Consider the following 20,576-nt stretch of genomic DNA (forward strand, 5'->3'; position numbering starts at 1 on the left):
TCATTTTCTGACGCTACTACTTAGTTTTGCAGATTCTTGTCTACCGGTATGTATTTTGTCCTATTGTCCTGTGGGTACTGTTGCAAAAATACGGCTAACTCTGAGGTTTGTACTTGTTGTCTTTGTGTTGCTCTAAAAGTTATTGCTAAAAATGGTTTGGTTTTAGCAAATGTTGTGTCATATGTGCTCTTTGATTATCTGCCGTTCTTCTTTGTTTTCTTTTTGTTAAATCGTTTTAATCATGTCTGGGAGCTTTTGGCTGTAGCTCACACATTACGCTGTAGTGAAATGGACTCGTACGGGCGCTGCAGGTTTTTTGGTTTTTCAAACGCATGGAGGGTCATAGAGAAGAGTTGCTGCATCTTAAGAGGAGCGCAGGTGCGTCTTGCAGCTCCCTCAAAACTCATACAGCCACCTCAAGAGAGGTCATGAAAATGGAATGTATGATTGTCATGCGTATTGTATCATTTATCGTGAAGTATTATGTACCAGGTATGCTGTCGTATGGTCCCCTTAGTCTAGTAACCAGTAATGTGTGCACACCTACTTCACCCTGACTTACCCCTCACGTCATGTATAGGTGTTTGCTATGACCTTTGCCCCGCAACATGCCCATAGAAAGAGTGTGTTGCAGAGGGTGGTGTGAATGTAACTTAATGGTCAATGTGCTGGCTAAAGTGCTTTGAAAATGTAGTACAAAACGAAATAGATTATTAACTGTAAAACAAAAAAATGATTTTAACTCTTCTTTGGTCTTTTGCCTCCCCGGCAAAGAGAGTTAATTAACAAAAGCAGCCATTTGGTATTTATCTGTGCTTAAGTCCACCAAGTTGCCCTCAAGCATATATTGTGGACTAATTATTTTGCTTATTAAGATAAAACATCTTCTGTTTTTCCAAAATGGAATAACACAAGGCCTGTTAATTTCTCCTTTATCACCTCTGTCACTCCAGTTCCTGTTCTCTCCTCCTCTCTCTGTCATCACTTTGCAACTCTCTCTGTCTTTCTCACACACTCTTTCCCACCCACTCGGATATTTCTGGTGAACAAAAGGAGACGAAAGATCTGGAGATAAAACGCCAGAGCAGGGAAGACTTAATGTGCGTAGGGTAATGAGTCTTTGCCACTTCATCCCTCTTTTCCTCCCACTTTCACATCTTTTTTCCCTCCCCCAAGGTCTATCCATCTCTTAACAAAAATAGATGCTTCCATCCTAAGAGGAGTACCTTTTACTATCACTGGTTCTGTCCCTCCCCTTTTATCCCTCTGTTGCTCCTTTGTTTTTGATTGCTTTACCTACATTGATGTCCTTTTGTCAAGTATTACAACTTTACAGAATGAATATCTATTTATGCTTATTATTTCATTTTTTTTACTGACCAATCTTATTTATTATTTTCTCCTATTTACCACTTTGTGACTTCAATGACAAATCGTCGAAATACTCAGAAAATGTAACGTTACGTTCACGTCAGACACAGAAACGCGTGTGAGAGTGACCACTTTCAATGAAAAGTCTACGTAACTGCACGTATGCACGTTTCGGGCTTCCACACACAAAATTCTTGCATTCTTCCATCGTTGCCCAAATTGTCAAGTCAGTTTTTTTGGCAGATAGGTGAAACTAGGGCTGCACGATATGAAGAAAACTTGCGATATGCGATATCAGTGATTAATATTGCGATAACAATATAATTTGCGGTATATAAACAATTAGCAAAACAACCAAAAATATTATTCCCATTCCATTACAACAGCTTAAAAATTATACTACAAATGACCCTTGTTGACATAGGAGGCGAACATACAACATAATAGGGCGCCATCTGATTAGTTAACAACATGAAGGGGTCCATCTGATTGTTCAAATGCAGAAACGGATTCTTTCAATCCATTAAACACTTCAAGTTGCCATAAGATTGTTTGGCCACATCTAAGGTAACCATTTATTGCAAATTTGCTGTCTTTTGCGATATGCATATTGCACAGCTTGATATTGCGATAACAATAAATTTGCGGTATATTGTGCAGGCCTAGGTGAAACAATCGATCACTTCTGGATAGAAGCATGATCCATCCATCCATCTTCCTCCGCTTATCCGGGACCGGGTCGCGGGGGCAGCAGACTGAGCAGAGATGCCCAGACTTCCCTCACCCCAGCCACTTCCTCCAGCTCCTCTGGGGGGACCCCGAGACGTTCCCAGGCCAGCCGAGAGACGTAGTCTCTCCAGCGTGTCCTGGGTCTTCCCCGGGGCCTCCGCCCAGTGGGACATGCCCGGAACACCTCTCCAGGGAGGCGTCCAGGAGGCATCCGAACTAGATGCCCGAGCCACCTCAACTGGCTCCTTTCGATGTGGAGGAGAAGCGGTTCTACTCCGAGCTCTCCGCGGGTGACCGAGCTTCTCACCCTATCTCTAAGGGAGCGCCCAGCCACCCTGCGGAGGAAGCTCATTTCAGCCGCTTGTATTCGGGACCTCGTTCTTTCGGTCATGACCCATAGCTCATGACCATAGGTGAGTACTGGAACGTAGATCGACCGGTAAATTGAGAGCTTTGCTTTTCGGCTCAGCTCTCTCTTCACCACGACGGACTGATAGAGCGACCGCATAACTACGGACGCTGCTCCGATCCGCCTGTCAATCTCACGCTCCGATTTTCCCTCACTCGTGAACAAGACCCCAAGATATTTAAACTCCTCCACCTGGGGCAAGGACACTCCACCGACCGAGAGATGGCAAACTACCTTTCTCCGGTCAAGGACCAAGGCCTCAGATTTAGCGGTGCTGACCCTCATCCCAGCCGCTTCACACTCGGCCGCAAACCGCCCCAATGCACGCTGGAGGTCCCGGTTCGATGAAGCCAACAGGACAACATCATCTGCAAAAAGCAGAGAGGAAATCCTGTGGTCCCCAAACCAGATCCCTTCCGGCCCCTGGCTGCGCCTAGAAATTCTGTCCATAAAAACTATGAACAGAACCGGTGATAGAGGGCAGCCCTGCCGGAGTCCAACGTGGACCGGGAACAGGTCTGACTTACTGCCGGCTATGCGGACCAAGCTCCTACTCCGGTCATACAGAGACCGGACAGCCCTCAGTAAGGCTCCCCGGACCCCATACTCCAAGAGCACCCCCCCACAGGATGCCACGGGGGACGCGGTCGAACGCCTTCTCCAAATCCACAAAACACATATGGACTGGATGGGCGAACTCCCACAAACCCTCCAGCACCCTAGATAGGGTGTAGAGCTGGTCCACTGTTCCACGACCAGGACGGAAACCGCACTGTTGTTCCTGAATCCGAGGTTCGACTATCGGACGGACTCTCCTCTCCAGTACCCTGGCATAGACTTTCCCAGGGAGGCTGAGGAGTGTAATTCCCCTATGGTTGGAACACACCCTCCGGTCCCCCTTCTTAAAGAGGGGAACCACCACCCCTGTCTGCCAGTCCAGTGGTACGGTTCCCGACCGCCACGCGATGCTGCAGAGACGTGTCAGCCAAGACACTCCCACAGCATCCAGAGACTTGAGGTGCTCAGGGCGGACTTCATCCACCCCCGGGGCCTTGCCACCGAGGAGCTCGTTGACTACCTCAGTGACTTCAGCCCGGGTAATGGACAGCCCCACCCCAAAATCCTCACTCTCCACTTCTTCAAAAGAAGGCGTGTCAGTGGGATTGAGGAGATCCTCGAAGTACTCCTTCCACCGCCCGACAATGTCCCCAGTCGAAGTCAACAGCTCCCCACCTGCACTGAAAACGGTGCCTGTGGAGAACTGCTTTCCCCTCCTGAGTTGTCGGATGGTTTGCCAGAATTTCTTCGAGGCCAACCGATAGTCCTTCTCCATGGCCTCACCGAACTCCTCCCAGGACCGAGTTTTCGCCTCCGCAACAGTCCGGGCCGCAGCTCGCTTAGACTGCCAGTACCTGTCAGCTGCCTCTGGAGTCCCGCAGGCCAGCCAGGCCTGGTAGGACTCCTTCTTCAGCTTGACGGCATCCCTTACTTCCGGTGTCCACCACCGGGTTCTGGGGTTACCGCCGCGACAGGCACCAGAGACCTTGCGACCACAGCTCCGAGCAGCAGCAGAGACAATGGAGGTGGAAAACATGGTCCACTCGGACTCAATGTCCCCAACCTCCCCCGGTACCTGTTTGAAGTTCTCCCGGATGTGGGAGTTAAAGACTTCCCTGACGGAGGGCTCAGCCAGACGTTCCCAGCAGACCCTCACAGTACGTTTGGGTCTTCCAAGTCTTTCCGGCCTCCTTCCCCGCCAGCGAATCCAACTCACCACCAGGTAGTGATCGGTGGACAGCTCCGCCCCTCTCTTCACCCGAGTGTCCAAGACACAGGGCCGAAGGTCACCTGAAACAACTACAAAGTCGATCATTGACCTCCTGCCTAGGGCGTCCTGATGCCAGGTGTACTGATGGACACCCTTGTGCTCGAACATGGTGTTCGTTATGGACAAACTATGACGAGCACAGAAGTCCAATAACAAAACACCACTCGGGTTCAGATCAGGGGGGGCGTTCCTACCAATCACACCCCTCCAGGTGCCACTGTCATTGCCCACGTGGGCATTGAAGTCCCCCAGGAAGACAATGGAGTCCCCCGTTGGGGCACTTTCCAGTACCCCTTCGAGAGACACCAAGAAGGCCTGGTACTCCGAACTGCTGTTCGGCCCGTAAGCCGAAACCACAGTTAGAGACCTGTCCCCCACCCGGAGGCGGAGGGACATGACCCTCTCGTCCACCGGGGTGAACTCCAACACTTGGCGGCTGAGTTGGGGGCTCACGAGTAAGCCTACGCCAGCCCGCCGCCTCTCACCTTGGGCAACTCCAGAGTGGTAGAGAGTCCAACCCCTCTCTAAGGACTGAGTTTCAGAGCCCAGGCTATGTGTGGAGGTGAGCCCGACTATATCTAGACGGTATCTCTCAACCTCTCGCACCAGCTCAGGCTCCTTCCCTCCCAGAGAGGTGACATTCCATGTCCCAAAAGCCAGGTTCCATGATCGGGGTTTGGGCCGCCGAGGCACCCGCCCTCGACTGCCACCCAAACCACATTGCACCGGCCCCTTTTGAGGTCTCCTACGGGTGGTGGGCCCATGGGAGAGTGGTCCCACGTCGCTCCTTCGGACTGTGCCCGACCGGGACCCGTGGGAAGAGCCCCGGCCACCAGGCGCTCGCCTCCGAGCCCCGACCCTGGGCCTGGCTCCAGAGTGGGGCCCCGGTGACGCCAATCCGGGCGACGTAATCGGGTCCTCGTTGTTTCTTTTCATCAGGGGTTTCTGAACCGCTCTTTGTCTGGCTCGTCACCCAGGACCTGTCTGCCATGGGAGACCCTACCAGGGGCTTAAGCCCCAGACAGCTTAGCTCCTGGGATCACCCGAGCTCTCAAACTCCCCCACCACGTTAAGGTGGCGGTTCACGGGGAACCATGATATTTGACACAAATGTAGTCAACTAAGTCCTCTTTCATATAAAAGCAAGACCCACCTTGGATCTTGCTTGGTACTTCCATTATTCAAGATGGCTTCCATATATGGTTGCCAAAACATATTTTTGCTAAGAACTCAAAAATATGACCCTGTAGGGCATGATAATATTTTGTTAATTAATATAAACATGTACATTCTGCACATTTTAAGCCCAAGATCAAGTCTGTATGACAAATTGTTCTTGAGATCACATGTTTCATCTGAAACAGTGGGCAGGTACGACTGTACATTATTACAGTGTACCGTTCAAGAACAGCTGTTATAACTTCAAGTGTGGAGCTAAGTTTCGTTAACACTGGTGTCACTTCAGGAAAAACTTCCCAAGCATCAAATGCAGTCCTCTTGCCTCTGCCTGCAAATGAAGATGTGGTGTCTGAGCCACTGAAAGCATGGAAGAAAGGAAAGGCTTTGCACTTGTCAGAACCAAGGCAATACTTTCAGCCCAGCTCTGGTAATTTTCAAAAGTGCCACTCTTTCTCTTTTGGGCACGTGCTTTGTTGTATAAGCCAACTAAATGCAGGTTTAGTTGCAGGTTTGTACCAGCAAGTTTAGCAAAAATGTTAAATTGCACACCATTTAACATTTTCATGGACTTCCATGGTCTGTGTCTGGTGAATTGTACCACCCCCAGTTTCGCAGAAGAAGCAAGTGTCCCTGCCATTACTTAAGATGACTTTAGTATGAGTTTTCACAGGGCTGTCTGCACTTTCAGAGCTCTTTCAAGTTTTAAATTGCTGAACTTGTTCAAACAAGACGTGTGGCATAAGACTTTCTTAGACCTCAGAGACTCTGCAATCCCCTTGCCCATAATCCAAAAGTTTCAGGTTAATTTTTACTGAAACTTCACCAGCATCAGAAAATGTAATGTTTTCAGCAAAAGTGACATCGCCTGAGCCATGTGACGCTCTACTGCTTTTGGCAGGACAGATACTGAACAGTTTCTGACTGGCATATAATACATTTTGTCCAATCCGTCACATTCTTTTGACTCCCACTTCTAGATTTTAAACAGGCACAGTCTTCTTGTGGATCCATGTTGTCTCACTTCCTGGTAATCTGCAGTTGATGAATTGTTTTCACTAGCACCACTGCTAATATTTTACAATAACGACTTGGAATACCTGGAAAGAAAAAGAAAAAAGAAATCATACAGGAATACCCGGCGGAAAAAAAAAGAAAGTTAAGCAATGATTAGTGCCTTGGTCAAATAAGGCCGACCGGGTTACACATGTTTCATTGGAAGTGATTGCTCAAACTCCAGTTGCCAAGGCCGGTGTGTATGTAGCTTTATGCTAAAAGCACATTCAAAAACCCTGCTTCAGCGCCTTTTTGAATGTGCCACACATGCCCGGTGTGTATGAAGCTTAAGTGTTTGACCATGTTATAGTCACAAAAATGTTAGTTTGAGCCCACATACATGTCTGATTTTTGACTTTTCATTTGGATTTTTACATTTTTGACTTCTCACTATTAATTGCTTTGTGCACATAGACACCGGATTGCAATATGAAGGGAGCAAACACCGTCTTGAATCAGAATAAGGAAATGCTTTAGGAGTGCCACAGCAAGATAAACCCAACCCAGACTGGCGGTACGTCCAAAAATGTCCTAGACTGAGTGTCTGATGGTATTGATTGTGTTATCCTTGAAATTATGTCTGCATTGTATGTAAGTCTGTAGCTTTGAATAACTTTGAATTGGTTATTTACTGCCCCTTCTTTCCTCCTCTTCAGGATAATTGTGATCTCTGTGGGGTTTTTTGTTTGTTATACAGTAAATACATGATTTGAACATACTTCTTTCTGGGCTCTTCAGAGATGCAGTTTTGGGAACCACAGTTAGCTTTTGAATTTTTAAGGTTCCTCTGTAAATATTTTATCCTCCAGACCACATAAAAAGCAAAGGTTAGGTTTGTAGTAGAGTGGGACAACAAAGAGACTGATAAAAATAGGGTAAATCCTCAACTTCAGGATTAAAGCTTGTTTAAAAACAAAAGAAACTATAGTATAGTTTACCAAGTAACTACTGTTTGGCTTTTCAACCAAGCAAGTCAGTCCATCTTCACTCATGTATTAATGACAAACTTCATATCGGAAATCAAATACATGCAATGAGAAAACATTTCATTTTCTCACTTCCATATACAGTTATTTGTAATTTAATTTGCTAAACCATTTTTATCCTTTCCATTTAGCTTTTGCTTGACATATTTGGGGCTAAAAAGCACAAAGAAAGCAAGAAAAGAGAATCTCCTGAATGTAATATCTGTTTTTTTTTATTGGTTAGATGGGTGCACAGGTGTGATGTTGTTGACGTTTATCTGTGAGCTGTGCTGGTGCTGAATCCAAAACTGCCAGCATACTGGGATGAATCTAGAGCCCACAGAACCATAGATATTACATAACATAGGACTGCCATATAGCATTACATAATACAGGGTCATTTTAGCCCAAATGTGCGGTAGGCTGTTTAATCAGAGAGCTGCTTCCAACCAAGGAACTGTTTTTAAATTACAATATTTATTGTTCGATTGATAAAGAATAAATACATCCCTTTAAAATGCAGCTTAAACTATGAAATTACTAAAAACATTGCAATATAATTGATTTTAATTGTAAATAATTAGTTTTAATCACAAAATTATATTTAATAATACCTGTATTTTAATCACTATTTATTGCTGATCATTAAAAAGCTGCATTGGCTATGTGCTTGATTCAAAAAGCATCCAGGTGATCCATAACAGCAAATGTTTAATAATGACCACCAAAGATGCCACTTTCCTTTAATACTCGAACCTTAGTCAGGTGCACCTGTACTGGGGTTGACATGTATGGGTGCTGTGGGTTTTTGGGTTGTCGGACAGGAACGGCCACATCTTAAGGGGAGTGGAAGTGCGTCTTAAGGGTCGACCAGCCACCTCAAAGGATATCATAAAACTGGAACATATGATTGTTGTGCGCTTGGTAAGCATACGTGTGATGCTGTTGTACGATGTCCTTATCTCGCTATCTAGTTGTTTGTAAGGTGCACATACTGGTTCCTCACTGACCTTGCACAAATTGCACAGTCTGCAGAATTCGGGAGAGTTAAAAAAATGTTGCATGTCACCTACATCACCCATACTTGTTAATGTGGGTGACCATGCTTTTTAGTGTGTGCTAAGACTTAACGTGCCTGTACAACGACAATGTTCAGTAACATTTTTGCTCTACCAACTGACAGAGCGACCTACGACCTTGATATTTCATGCGGGCCACCTGCACACCCCTGCTGGTTTGCCCATTTTATGCCCGGAGACAATCCAATTGTAAGGGCAGTTGTGACTAAGGCTTAAGCAGCAGCAACACATCATAGTAACTTACTTTTGAAATCTCTAAGTTTTTTCAATGGAAATGCAAAATGAGGTTAGATGATGTGATTCATGGGAACCTATTATCTCATGTTGGACTTTAGAGAATTCTAATGACAAATAATTCCAGAAAATAATGGACTTAGTCACTGGCGAAAAAGGATAAGAAGAAAATAAATTCATTTTTTTAAGTCAAAATCTTTTAGTATTTAAAAAAAAGCCTACTTATATCGTAGTACAGCTATACCACTTACTAAGCAAGACCAACATTTAGACAACAAATGCTCAAAAAAGAGCAATACATGGTACAAAAATGACTGTACAAAGCCACCATGCTGGAAATGTTAAGATAAATACTAGGCGTTCTTGTAAAAAATCTACTCAATGAAACGTTCTTGGTTTAATACAGCTCATTTTAGACAAAAGTAGTTGTTTTATGCAGTAACTCTTCACATTTTGTGCAAAAAACTACATCCATTTAAAACCTTATCGGCATATGTTCTAACGCTTTCAAAAAATAGTCCACCAATTTGTATGTTGTAGCTGTCATGTTGGTGATAAAAGACATCTAGCTCCATATAGTAGCCTACTTTCTCGGTAAGTGTCTGCTGTGGCACTGCAGGCTCCTCAATCCCCCGGTCTACTTTATATTTAATGTGTATTTCATTATTCAGGCTGGCTTGTTTGCAGCAACAGAGCCATCTTCATAGCAGCTGAAGCAATGTGTGGGCATAATCTGTGTGTGTGTATGAGTGTGGTTTTTCTTGCCTCTTCAATCGTCATATTGACACTGAGAACAGAGTGAGTTATTGCATCGCTGTGGGCAAGAATGGGATAAGAATAGCAGAGAGCCATGAGAGAAGCTGCAGAAGCAAGACGGCCCGTGTGGTTCTCTCGTTTCACCTTTCTTCTTCATCTACGCTTAATCTGTTTCTATGGCCACACTTGATGGCTACCATTCTTTTTTTTGTATTCTCTACTGTGTTCCCTCTTTTTGGGTGTTTTTTTCCTCTTGTCATTATTTCCCCCTTGCAGACTGGAAGCTTTCTCCACTGAGAACAAAAACAAATTGACACTTCACTTATGTGCCCTTGGCCTTTTTTTACCCAACATGCAACAAGGTCTCCACTGTCGCCTTTACAGTCGTGTTTCTATGCTTACGGCTGTTCTTGGCATAATGTGTTCTGGGCTTTTTCCCTCTGCTGTACTTTTCATTGTTATGTTTGCATTCAGTTTCTGTTTTACACAGAAAGCCAAGCACTGACTCATCAGTTTAGATAAAGTAGAGTTTAGATTTCATCCGCTAAATGGTATGGTCTTCTTTTCTTTGAAACTTTTTTTTTTGTTTGTTTTGTTAAAGAGCTTTCCCTATTTATGTGGCATTTTCTGAAAACATGACTCATTTCAGGGTCATCCCTCTTCAAAATGAATATAGCCAACCAGCCACTAAACAAATTGATTAGTCATGCTGCCTGTAGACAGACCACAGAATGTTAAACTGATTCCTGTGACTTTAAGAGAGAATTTATATAAAGCATAATCTCCTAATCTACAGCCTTTAGCTGTGTCATCAACACTAAATAGATATTGGACTGTCAGTAAGAAGTTCTGTAAAGGCTTTAAACTTTAAGCTGTGACGGTGATTCATGTTTGTAGCGTATTTTCTGTGCACCATCGATAAATAGTCAATTTTCAAAATTATATAACAAATAAGACGCACCAAAGTATTAGGGGCCTTTAGGTGAGGCAAAATTGTCAGAGATAACACATTCATAGTAACTGTAGAACTTGTTTGTGGCACTACATTCTAGCTATATTACAAACGTTAGCTTATTTACAATGCCTGTAACTTCCAACCTTGTTAGGACCATGCAAAAAACTGCAACTACAATAACTCCCAACCTTGTGACATTAGTAGTAACACGTAAAAAAAAAAAACACAGTACAACATGCTAGCATTATTAGCATGTTCACAATAACGCCCAACTTTGTTTGCAGCAGAATTAATCCACATATAAGGCGCTCCGGATTTTAAGGTGCACAGTTGATTTTTGGAAAGAAAAAAAGTTGCTTTTAAATGTGCCTTATAGTGCAGGGAAAACAAGTTTACTTTGTTTGTTTCTGAGGTTCCTTGCTTTTATAAAATCCACACAGTGGTTTTTTCTGGTTAAAATCTAATCTAATTGATATGAAATGGTGGATACAAACAAGAAAATAATTAGCTCGCCAGGCAAAGTAGTCCATAAAACAAAAACCACTGATATCCACCCTACGTTGTTTTGTTCTTTTGCTTTGTTGTTTGTCTGGCAAAGACATTGAGGTTTATGGAAATATTTTTTTAATCTTCTATTATCTTCCACAGGTTGACTTAATGTTTCATTTGTCTCCTCATATTTTCTCCCCCCCCTTTACCTTCTATTTAATGCCCAAAGTCGCGACTGTAAATACTGAAGACAGATATTTTATTAGCAGAACAAATTGTGTTGGGGAGAGAAACCAACAAGCTGACAGCAACATCAAACTGGTTTTTAATTGAAATACTAATAGGGATCTGGCAATGGATGCCAAGCAGTGCATCTAAACTGAAGGCTGAAACAGAGAACAGAACATGGTATGTGACTCATCTGAGGAATTCAGCTGTACAGAGGAATATTTCTTATGTCAGATAAGGTAAATTGAACTAGTTCAAATTTAACATGACATTCAAAACAGTTCAAAAGAAGAGTAAACTCCTCACTCCTCTGCTTTCACAAATCTTCGGATGACTATGTTTCAGCTGTGTGTGTGGGAGGGGCAGATTTACCAGCTACAGCATCAACTGATTGTTAAGGACTGGGCTGCTCATTCCTGATGCTCAAGATCTACCAGCATACCTGTTTTCCAGCTTGCCCTGAACTGCTTTCTGCTGATTACCTGGACCAGGTGTGTTCATTCAATCAGAATGCGGGGCTAATCAGCAGCTAGCAGGACTTGGAGATCTGGAAAACGGTCCGGGTGGTAGATATCGAGGACTAGGAATGAGCAGCCCTGGTTAAGGAAAAGAAATGTGTGTTCCATATTGGAATTTTTTTTTGTAACTATTCTTTTAATAGCTATAATAACTTAATTAGTACATAAATATTTTTTGTTAAATTAATATTTACAGTTTGGTCAAAGTGATTAGTGCATTCTTTTTTGCCTGTAGATGAATGGGTTGAATATCAATATGTGAGTCAGATGGGTTACCTCTTCCAACTGGTATTTAATACATGGGTATGGTGGCTGTAATGTTCCAAATAAAAAAATAGCAAACTTTAGTTGGAGAATTACTGAGATTCAGTATATAGAACAGTGCTTTAACCCAGAGAAGTCAAATTAGCAATATACGCAGAAATGAGTGTCCACTAGATTATTTCATTTAAAAGAATGCACTGAAGTTTTTTTTATTTTTTTTTTATCATGAAGCTGGCAGGAACATGCAATGACTGAACACCAACTCTAAACCCTAAAGTTTAAACCGAAGCAAAGAATAACACTTCAAATATTACAAGATATAAAACCAAAACCTAAAATATTCAGATAACACAAGAAAACAACAATAGATCTGATAAATATATAACATACACCATGTTTCAGATATTGTGCAATCATGTTAGGAGTCTCTTGAAAATATGTAAAATAAATAAGTAAAATTAACAAAAGCAAAAAGTGCAGATTTCTTGAAATGCAATGGTTATTTTTAAGATCATTAAAGAATGAATTATACTTAATATTGTTTCATTTTTTTATTTGCCCAACATCTGGTTTAAACATTTATAGCACCTCTCAAAATACACAATGTTTATGTAGTTATTAAAATGTAAAAAGTCCTTCAGCTTCTACCCCAGAATTAATAATAATAAGACTTCTGCTATTACTCAACAAAAGAAAAGCCTTTTCCCCCTAAAAATGCTAAAATTTAGAAAGATTACTCATTATATTAATATTATAAAATTTTCCTATATTTCTCTTAAGGCAGCAGTGTGGTAGTTGGTTTCTTTTGCTGTCTGTCATTGAAGCAGGTAATGTTAAAGCTGGAAAAAAAATCTTTAGCAATAGAAAAGAGCACCAAGTGCAGCGGGAGCTTTTTCCTCCTCAACCTCACTGTGGGAATTCTTCAGGATTCCAAGTTTTTCTCATTAAACAGTGTTCCTCTATGCAGAGAGGGGCATCTGCAACCTTAGCAGGAGTCATACTTACACCTCCCTTCTCCGCAGACAGCCTGAGGTCAAAGGGACCTTTAGGTGATGCTGTTCTGAATACTACACTAAAACACTCCAACGGTATGCAGACTGAAGTGGGGATGTTTTAACAAGCTGTCAACTCATCAGTTGTTGGTATTTTGCCAATAAATTAAGTCAATAAATTGTTCATCTTACAGTTTTACATTCAGAGAAACAATGAAAATGTCCAAATAACTGCAAAAATGTGTAACATATTTATTGTTGCAGTTTAAATTCTAAATCAAATATTAGAAAAGAATGAAAAACCATCATGGCGGTGCTGAGCTGAGCCTTTTTTGCACAGTTTTGAAGGGGAACTTCAGCTGGCGTTGGCATTTGAAGGTGCCTCACGCTTGCCGAGAAGTGAATCTTCTGTTTTCACACGCAGGCTGCAAGACCAACATGTCACTCCAAACCTTGGAGTTCTTGCAACATGTTCCTGACACATTGCTGGAGCTTAGATCCTGTTCTTTGTGCGTCAACGTTTGTGTGATTGTTCAGACATTTGAAATGATTGTGGTAAACATAAAAAAAAAAACCTGGTAGATTTATCAGCAATGGTTGCTGATTACGCAAAAAAGACTAAAGACTATAAACCAACATATTCTGTATATTATTAACATCGTGCACACTGGCGTTAATGAAATGGTCTATTTTCAAATGTATGTCACATATACGGTGCACCAAACTATAAGGTGCATAAAGCAAGACAAATAAATTAGAGTGAAATTTGTCAGTGTGGACCTCTCTAAATTGCTTCAACATCAGTAAACAATTAATCCCAATATAAGGTGCTTTAGATTATAAGGTGCAATGTTGCCAATAACTGTTATTTTAGTTGCAATTTCATTTTTTTAATGTTTTCCGTGCAGTGATTAACAGCCTTTAATTCAGATGACATAATCTGCAGTTTGAAGACACAGAGTCCAAAGGAATTCTGAGCATGAGCTTTTTTAAATTACAAAATACTAGTATCTTGTTTTTGCAGATGATAATTCAGAGGTTGTGTGTTTTGATGTGACAAATGATCAACTGTTAACCTCTTCCTGGTTAAATGAAAAACAAAAACAAAAGAGGTTTTTATACATATAGCTACAATGAAAAGTCTGAGTATTTGTGTTCTTGGTCCTTTCGGCCAAATAATGTTTTAAAATAGTGTGGTAGTTGTGTTTTATGTCTTTATGAAACATATTTGTTATTTTGTTTATTTTTTTGGAATTGCAATATTCCTTTAGCTTTCATGGACCAGGATTTCTGTTGAAAACAGTGACTATATAAGAACTGGACTGAGTTCAGTGTCACATCACCCATGGACAATTGCTTACTTACAATTGCCATTTCTTATTATTGCGGACGTCACCACGTCGGAGCCAGACGTCGTCACTTAGCAGTGATTGGTCCGAGTTGGCTTGAGTCATCGTTTCTATGGCAACCACGCTCTCCAAACTGGAGTGAGCTGGTTAGAAGTCCACATCCTTAGGGCTCTGGAGAATCCGTCTATCAAACACTTTGAATGTTTGATGTGAGATGCTAGACTTTTATTGAGTCATCTGATTGGCCAGTTGATCATTTAAATATTTGCAATAAAATATATATTCAAAAAATTAGCAAGAATATTTTAAAAATGGGTATCAGAGCTCGAAGGGTCCATAGGAGTCTATACGATTTTGGTTCTTGGAGCAGGCAGGCACTTCCTATCTGGAATGCCAGGGGGGAGGAGCCACTTAGTTTAGTTCCTATATGCAGGCAGTGATTGAAACTGTTGTAGAAGTAGACATCATTGTTTCTGCATCTCTGTGTCTTGAAAAAGAATCCCAGATTTTTCTCAAGAAAGAACCTTTTTCTTCACTTCTGTGTTCGTCCTCTTCCTCAGTCTCATCCTTACTGAAGCAGAAACCTTCCAACACTTCCATTTCCGTTTGGTTATTTTTACTGCAAGCGTTTCACATCTCTGCTTTGTGATGTAACTCCAGTGGTGTGTCAGACTGCAGGTAGGAGATAGTGATGCCGCCTCCCTCTCTTTTTTTCCAGACTCTTATTCACTTGCTTTTATTTATATACGTTTTAAACGAAGCCTGCCCACTCAGCGCTGCGACACTGCTTTTTTCTGAGCAATTGATGGCAGTGTGGGAGTTAAAGCAGATCTGGGGTTTTTTTGTTGTTTTTTTCTGTATCTTTGCTCTATAACAAGTATTATACACACTCACTATCTCTTCCTCTTTCCTCCATCATAACACCTCCGTCTGTCCAGGACACTGCTGAGTTGTAGTGCTGTCAGCCAGAGCCTGACGCACTCAGTCACTCTCATATGCGTCACCTCACTGGCTGCCTTCCAGTCGTACAGTACTTCAGTAGAATGGGTCAGTTTTTTTGGAGGGGGGGTTTTAGACAAATTTTTAATGTAAAGGAACGCCCGCTGGAGCGTGTAATATATTTTTAAAGCCTATTTTCTTCAAACAGCATTGTCTACATCAGTTTTAAATCATGAATGTTTTTTTTAACAATTAAATATTCTTTACCTTTTGCATAGATGCTACACTGATCCTCAGTAACATTGTCTTTAGCCATTTGCGGTTCCAAGAGATTCCTGATGTTTTTCAGAAACATCTCGCAGGTAACCAGCCTGTTTACTGTTGTAGCTCCAAAACTATTTTGATGCTCCCTTTAAAATGGGCGTATGTTTCAGGCAGACCAAAGAATACATACATACATACATATATATAACAATAGTGGAATGAAGACACTGGACAACTTCAAACATTAATTTTTTGTTTGACCTCATATTTTTTGGACATTTGCTCACAAGGGTTGTTCAAAGTCTGTGCCAAAGTTGTAAGAACAGATATCGTGTAAATGGTAAATGGCGCATACTTGTATAGCGCTTTTCTACCTTCCTCGAAGGCCCAAAGCGCTTTACAGTCACAGTCCCATTCACCCATGCACACACACATTCACACTTGTGGTGGCTTCGCTGCCGAACACTGCCGAACACAGGCATACGAACATGGGTCGACCACCCTACCTCTGCACCACGGCCGCCGTGTACTAGAGTGCGCACCGGATAATAAGTCGCAAAAATAATGAATGGTTTCTTTTCGAACTTATGTAATATATAAGGCGCATTAAGTGACACCGAACACCCAACCATGTTGGTTGTAAAAAACAGACTGAGCGCCGTGTATCTTTCAAAGTTGCTTTGACATTAGTAAACACAACCAGAAATAAATTATATATAGGGTGCCCTGGATTATAAGGCACACTGTCGATTTTTGTCTAAAGTTGAGGCTTTTAAGTTTGTAATAAAAAAAAGGGAAGAAAAATAGATGAGATAAGATCTTTTTCTTTTTCACCTCAGATTAAAGCAATGCACTTGATTTCCTTTGGCTGGGTTAATCTTAAAGGGCCTATACCACGCTACTCTTAAGCCTTTTAGAGCAAACAATATCCATGTATATGATAGTATTTTACCTTTGACACACAAAAAAACGACTTTGAAATAATTAAATAGGAAATAATATGAAATTGAGTTACTTTCGCAGCTCAATATCTGAGGCATCAGCTTTTGCTCTTTGTTGGTGCTGCCCATTTAATGATGTCAACCTAGAGCGAGCCTCGTTTTGCGTTTCACCCAAGAAAACAAACAACATCCAAACTTTTGCAAAGATGGATGTGGATATTATATATATGAAAGGAAAGTGTTTTGCCAAACGGTGTTACCACCGCCCCCACCAGCACCGAGGGCGGTGCTGGCAGCGCAAACTCTTCTTGGAAGGGGCTCTTCTCACTCATCTGCATCAGCTCATAAGAATCCGCTCGTTTTCGTGGGTTCAGAAGGGGCTGGTCCTCAGAATGCAAGTTTTTAGAGGAAAACTCAGACATGCGTGAACGTATCAAAATACCGCTTTGGGGTTTCTTTTAGTGAGGAATGAACATTATAATACACTTATAAGCTCAAAAAACTGATTTTGCATGGTATGTATATGCCCCTAATTTTTTTTTTTATCTGTGGTCGCAAGAATACTTCAGAATAAAAAGTGCTTGAAAGTATTGCTTAATTACTTATTGAGCTTTTGCTTTACATCCTTCACTCAAAAACATATTTTTAGTAAGGTGTTATCGTAAATAATGCTTGATTTCATTCAACGGCCGCTGTTGGCTAATATTTGGAGAGGTCAAAGTTTAATGATGTCATATCCTGCCAATGAATATTAAATAAATAGTATGAATTATGCACAGGGCAAGTGATCTCAGATTTTATCCACCTTTGGATGCTTGACGCTGTAAAACACACTCGAAGCTGTTTTTGTTTATGTAAATGGGGTATAGATATTTCCTCTTTCATTGCATTCACGGTTGCTTGATATATTGGACGATACCACTGATCTAGAGTTTGTTCCTATATCAGTAAACTAAAAGGAACAACAAATGAGAAGAAAGGGCAACAACAATCATTTGTATTCATTATATGGCATTTCTCATAAATACGAATCGGGATTATCTTTGTTTGTTCTGCTTTAATAAAGCATTTTGGTTCTCTATCTCTTGGAACATCTCTTTGTTGAAACTTAAACTGAAGTTCACAAGAACGGTCCATCTATTCCTTCTCCTGGGGGTCCTTAGACCTGTTTTCCTTCAATATCAGACTGCTTAAGACTTGACAGGATTCTCTTTTACTCTGTCACTGCAGGTAATAAAAGCAGTGACAAACAGTTTCCTTCTTTGAGCACCGCTCTTTTTTTTTTTATACCCCTCTAAGTTCATTTAAAGGATTGGGTAGAATAGACTCAAGAGTGTTTACATTCTTTAGATAAATGAAATCATCTTATTTACTTTTTTTTCTTTAAGTGTCTGATTTTAAGTAAAATTAAAATGAATGCTAATTTATGTAGAAAATAAGACATTCCTTCAAAATCTTTACCCAGACACTTGTTTTATTTCTCTATTATAGTTATCTCTTTGCTTTTGCTATTATTTGTATATATTTTTTTGTTTAAAAAAATAAATGTCCTATTAGAAATGTTAGTTTTTGATGTCATGAAATTAATATATAAAAAAGTAACACTTTGTAGAAGCCTGTTCTAAGAAAAAATGTGCAGAGGTGTATTAACTGCCTATAATTGCTGCTACATGTTTTGACACTGAGAAATGTTTTTATAAATGTAAAAACCTAAAACTTTTTAAAACTTACTGTTTTTCAAAATTATTTAGTGGTTAGGCTCTCTTCTTTTCTAAACTTAGGTCAAAAGTTTTCCCAATATGTCAAAATTGTTTCGATTAAACAATAATATGAATGTGATGTAGTAGATTTATTCCGTTTTTTTTTTTTACTATTTAAATCCTTAGTGATTTTCTGTATAAATAGCAGTTATTGCTCTTTAACAGTTTTACAGACGTAGAATATTTTGGGATCTTTTCGGTTTTGTGCCGCTGGTGTGTGGTTCTTGTGATTTTCGCTCTCCGTTTTCAGGCTTCTGCCGCCCCGCTGTGCCTCAATTATAACTTGACACTTTTTTTTGTCTAAACAAATGACTGAAAAGCCTATTTCAGATCAAAGGTGGGATTCCGTCTTTGTTTGAAACAGCCCAGATTTCATCTCGCAATGTTATGTCTTACAAAACCAAAGTTTAATTTTCTTATAGAAACAAGCAGGATTTTGTCATTCTGCTGAATATAAAAACTAGTGTGTCGTTCTAATCTTAGCTCAACACCTTTGCTTCATATGTATGAAACACAGATAATAAGTTTTTGATGAAAGGAGATCCCTGCTGTTTATTTGGCAGGATGTCAAAGCCCTCGACTTCCTGTGGTGAACCCGGGCCGGCTCACTACCTCAGGGTACTGATGAGATGTCTTACAGAAAATGGGTGTGTTTCTCGTTTAGATCCAACAGACAGATTTTTATGGGAGCCTCCACAGAGGCAGAGGAAGATGTTTACCAGATGTCTACAGTGTTTCATTAAGATGTTTCCTTTTGTTGTGAATCTGGTTAAACAAAGCTTAAGTGAAAGTTGGACCCCAAAGGAGCCATGAGCTTGTTTGTGAACTACAAACTTCTGCATTCTGGCAGAAATAATATAATGAGCAATTGATTCCTAATGGACTACCGGAACACCGTGATGAAGGTGAGGCTGTCTATATTGATTTTCTGCCACGGCTCAAATGAAGCTGTAGAAAGTGTTGCAGACATCAGTCCTAATTACTTCTGATTTATGCCGCTTGACAAATATTTATAAAAGTTAATTTCTTGTGATTATAAAATGTTTAGCTCTGTGAAATCATATTGAAATATACGATATAACAGCAGCATCTTCGCAAACGTGATGCCCACTTTACATGTTGAAATTGGTTTTTTTCTACTACGTATATATATATTTCCTTTTTTAATATCCAAAATGCTTTGGCAAATAGTGCATCTCCCCACAGGAGAAAGCCTCCTTATTTAGCATGATATGCACACCACTTTGTAGTTGTGTGGCCCGCTGTGCGCTAAATAGATGTCAGGGTGTTTTATTATATTACCGCCCAAGTGATCCCTCTCTTTCGGTGTGCGAGATTTACTGGGATTCGGTTGGCTTAACATTTAACTCTCAGGAAACAAGTGTCTGGGATTCAAAGGTGTTTATTAAACCAGAAACATGTTTCTTGTTTTGGACTGGTGAGATTGTATAATGCTTTCTAAATGTCATACTCTTATTCAGGAAAAAAAAGGAAAATAACCTAAGAATTCAGGATCTCATCTGCATTTGTCAGGTTTTTCTTCTATGCTTTCCGTCTTTTTCTGATTATTATTGCAAATCACAATAGGACTTGCGATACATCATTGCCATTAATTGCAACAGATTTATTTGAACAAGTCAATAAAACTTAAACTGCACTCAAAATTACCCTTGTCTACCTAGGAGGCAGGCATCAACCATAAAAAAAGCTTCATTCGATTGGTCAATGATTTTAAGAGGTCTGTGCAATTGGTCAAATGAGTAAAGCTCTTTTTGTCATTTGTGAAATTCTTAAAGCCTCTATGAATTTGTTTTAGCATGCATGTAAACATTTATGGTCACCATTCATCACAATTTACTGTATTTTCCGCACTATAGAACGGACCGAATTATAATGCGTACCGTCAAAGCATGGTATAGTTTCAAAATTATGTCACATATAAGGTGCCCTGAACGACAAGAAACATTATACAAAAGTCAGAGATAAGTCAGTCAGTCAGACTTCATTAACTGCGTCCATAGCAACTCTAGAACTTGTTTGTGCCACACTACATGTTAGATGCATTAGCATTCTCACAATACCTGTAACTCCGAACCTTGTTTGCAATTTGTAAAAAAACAGACTGCTACCACTAAAACAAATGTTACTGTGACTACGCTGACTCCTAACCTTGGTAGGAAAATGTTAAAAAACAGTCTGACACGGGTAAAGGTCAGCTCCTTCATCATATTCACAATAACACCCAACCATATTACCCCATATATGATCCTTACA

At 40.8% G+C, this 20,576-nt stretch overlaps 1 protein-coding gene across 14 annotated transcripts in view; it reads left to right on the forward strand.

The window, feature by feature from the left end:
* The window catches only part of tanc2b (tetratricopeptide repeat, ankyrin repeat and coiled-coil containing 2b), a 184,998-nt gene that overhangs the window by 76,080 nt on the left and 88,342 nt on the right, over positions 1-20,576 (forward strand). The gene's annotated exons all lie outside the window — the stretch shown is intronic.

This window comes from Oryzias latipes, chromosome 19 (genome assembly GCF_053564925.1).
Source record: "Oryzias latipes strain Hd-rR chromosome 19, Olatipes_Hd-rR_3.1".
Taxonomy (NCBI): domain Eukaryota; kingdom Metazoa; phylum Chordata; class Actinopteri; order Beloniformes; family Adrianichthyidae; genus Oryzias; species Oryzias latipes.